Source organism: Arachis ipaensis, chromosome B08 (genome assembly GCF_000816755.2).
Source record: "Arachis ipaensis cultivar K30076 chromosome B08, Araip1.1, whole genome shotgun sequence".
Lineage (NCBI taxonomy): Eukaryota > Viridiplantae > Streptophyta > Magnoliopsida > Fabales > Fabaceae > Arachis > Arachis ipaensis.
In genome coordinates, this window is record NC_029792.2 from 121,529,805 (window position 1) to 121,533,358 (window position 3,554).

Genomic DNA, 3,554 nt, shown 5'->3' on the forward strand with positions numbered 1-3,554 from the left:
ATTTTCGAAAATTAACTTACTTTTACTTTTAACCTTTAAAATTCACTTTTTATCACCTGTAACTTTTAATATTTCTACTTTTACCACCCTAACTTTCAGAAATTACTAAATAACCCCCCAAACACCAAATTAATTACTTCCTTACCCTTTTATGAATCAAAAAGGTGTTCTTCATTGTTCTTCATCACACTCAAAGTGTTCTTCATGTTCTTCATAAATTCTTCAGATTCCTTCTCTGTTTTTACCCGTTTTTCAGTCTTTTCGGCAACCGATTTTTACTATAATTCATAATAAATTAGCAGCCACTAAAACCCCATCTTTTCTACATGATTTCAACACAAATTGAACCTCAATTTAAGCTTAGGTTTTCGTTTTTCCAGCTGCCCAAGAACATGAACTTTAAAGCTTGAATTTCATCAAATTTCATCAAAATTTCACCAAATTTTCACCAAGAATCAATCATATAAGCAACCAATTTTTAGCACAGCCAATTTATACAACATTCACACAACTCAAACACAAATAATCAAGATTAATTTCGTGACACCCTACCTGGTTTTGCTGCTCCTAATTCGGTTAAACTTTCAGGTGGTCCTTAAGCATTTTTTCCTCCTAAATCACATCAAGAACAACTTTAAATCCAAAAAATCTCAACTGACCAAATCTCACTCAGTATGTTAGGAAGAGATATCTCACCTTAGACTTACTGAAAATTCATATTTCTTGGCCCTCAAGTCAAGTTAAGCATGATTCCTAAGGAAGAACATCAAGAAAACACATGTTTTGCATGGTTTTCCTTGAAAATCGAATTGAAATGGGAGGGAGACAGCCATCTCACCTTATTTCCAGCCTTGATAAGTCACATGGTTATGTAGAGGAAGAAGAGAGGATCATTTTGCTGAAATCGGAGTTTTGATTTGAGTTTTGGTTCAGAAGAAATCAAGCTTTGAAGATTAAGTGTTCATGAAGTTTTCTCTCTTTTCTCTCTTGTTATTTTCAGCCAAAATGATGAAATGAGACAGCCTTGGAGGTCTTGGGGGTGTAAGGTGAGTTGTGATTGGTTGGCTTGGAGGTGGATTAAAATAATATTAAAATATCTCTAGTGTACAACTACTAAAACTAGGTGTATTAGAACACTCGTAAAAACATCTTTAAAAATTATTTTCTGAGCTACTAGCATAAATGACACTAGTAACATATTTATTATGAGAATAGTATATGTATAATGAGGCCTTAGCATTGCTAAATTCATCAGAGAGTGTTGGTGCTAAGCTGCACCAGTAAACCGTAAACCCGGTTAAACCGATTTTCTGTTTTTAACTAAAACTAACCAGGTAACCTTATAATATTATTCAAGAAGCTTCTAATACTAATATAATGATAATATCATCCTATTATCTCTCTTATCTCATAAATCGAGTCCGGTTCGTCAAACTGAGACTATTTAAAAAAAACCAAATCAAAACTTCTAACCGATACGGTTCAAAAACCAGGTTCTTCGTGACCGCGTTATCGAGCTTGTCTCGGAAAAGGTTCTAACTTAAAGATGACATAATGACAATGAGGATTGAGATACTTGATGATATATCAAAGGTTTTCCCCTTACTAATTTTCCAGAGAAATCCGTACTTTCAAAAAAGATTCGCGTTCTCATAATAATTATGACCATCTTAGCCCCTTTTTATTCCTCTTTTTTGTTCTCGATTCCTTGAAACGTAAGTAAATACCAATATAATTTTCTATTTCATATTTCCTTAGGGTTGTGATTTAAAATATCTTGTTGTACTTGTGCTAGAGACATTGGTGTCACCTTTTTGTATTTCGTTATATGTGAATTTGTTTTGGAGTTATTTTGTTGAACTTAAGATTTAGGTTTAGTTTTGGATTAATTTTTCTTCTTTCATATGCACGGATTTCCCAAACAACGGTATGTGAAAAAAAATAATAATAAAAGTACACATAAAAAATTTTTCGAGTTATAAAAATATACATGACAGAATAATCAAAATTTTAATGTATATATTAAAAATGATTAACGATAGACAAAAGTAACGTACTATTAAACCAAGGTTGCGAGAACCAGACCGGTCATCGAATCGGTCAAGTGACTGGTTCAATAATTCAATAGTTCAACCGTAATTGAACCGATTTAATTAAATATAGAGCGAAATTATAAAAAATTGAAGAACAGAGCAGAACATAATTTTCAAAAAAAAAAAAATTGAAGAACAGATCAGAACATAATTTTCAATTTCAACATGCATTAATTTTATTCTCAAATCCAACATACAAGTATACAACAAATTCATTCCACATTTGATTAATCATATAAAAAAATAGAAGAACAGAAGCCAGAAAAAAAAATTGAAACAGTATACACTGAACAGATGCCAGAAACCCAGATCTTACCTCAAGAGAAGAACGAAGAAAAGCCAGAAAACAACACAGCACGAACAGAAGCCACAAACCCAGAAACTCATAAACCAAGAAGCTAGAAACGGAGAAACCCAGAAACGGAGAAACCCAGAAGCCAGAAACGGAGAAATCCAGAAATCCAGGTGCGCGACGGTGCACGAGCGTTGGCGACGGTGCGCGAACGTGGCCGAACGTCGGGTGTTCTTCACGGCGTCGTAAGATCCGTTGTATGCAGAAGCTGCTTCAATTTTGGAGAGCGGAGAATAGATTGGGAGTGGAGCTAATGGTTGGGAGTGGCAGTGGAGGTTTCTTCACTCTTCAGTCTTCAGTCTTCACTTCAAATATTTTGGAGAATAGAGATTAGGGATTTTCGATTTTCAATTTTGGGAGTGGCAGCCTGCAAGTCACGCGTTCTTCATCTTTTGTTTTTTTTTTTTTAACAAACGACGTCGTTTTACTAGCAGTGGGAAAAATCGACACCTATAAAAACCGGGCCGGTTCGCCCGATTCACCGGTTAACCATCAGTTCGACCGATTTTTTATCGATTTTTTGCAGGACGGTTTTCGAGATGGACTGGACCGGTTAAGTGATCGGTTTTTGGTTAACCAGGTTGAACCGGCCAGTCCGGTCTGATTTCCAGAACATTGGATGTGACACTCTTTATCATTGTTTAAGATATTTAATGTGAAAAATAATAAATTTTTTATTTAAAATTAACAAAAAATTATTATTAAAGGGTAGACTGTACACTGCAGTCTGTAGAATGCCCTTATTTTGAAACAAAATCCCAAAAAAGCGGATAAATTAACCCTAAAAGAGCTGATTTGTCATTTTCCACAAGCGTTATCGTCGTTCTTCATCCTTCATTATAGTCATCTTTAGTGTGGACATTGGAATTTCGATTCTGCTTTATATATTTTTGTGTTCTAAAAAATCTTTTATATGTATTTTTGTCCAATTATTAAAAAAAAATATGCTTTTTAACTATGGAGTGGGCCAAAAGATGAGAACTTAAAGAGACAATTAGACTGCCTTTATTTATAGGCACGAGACATTAAGACAAAGATACATAAACAAAAAATTATATTTGACACATAAGACAAAAAAATTAATATTTTTATATTTTTTCGTAGACTTT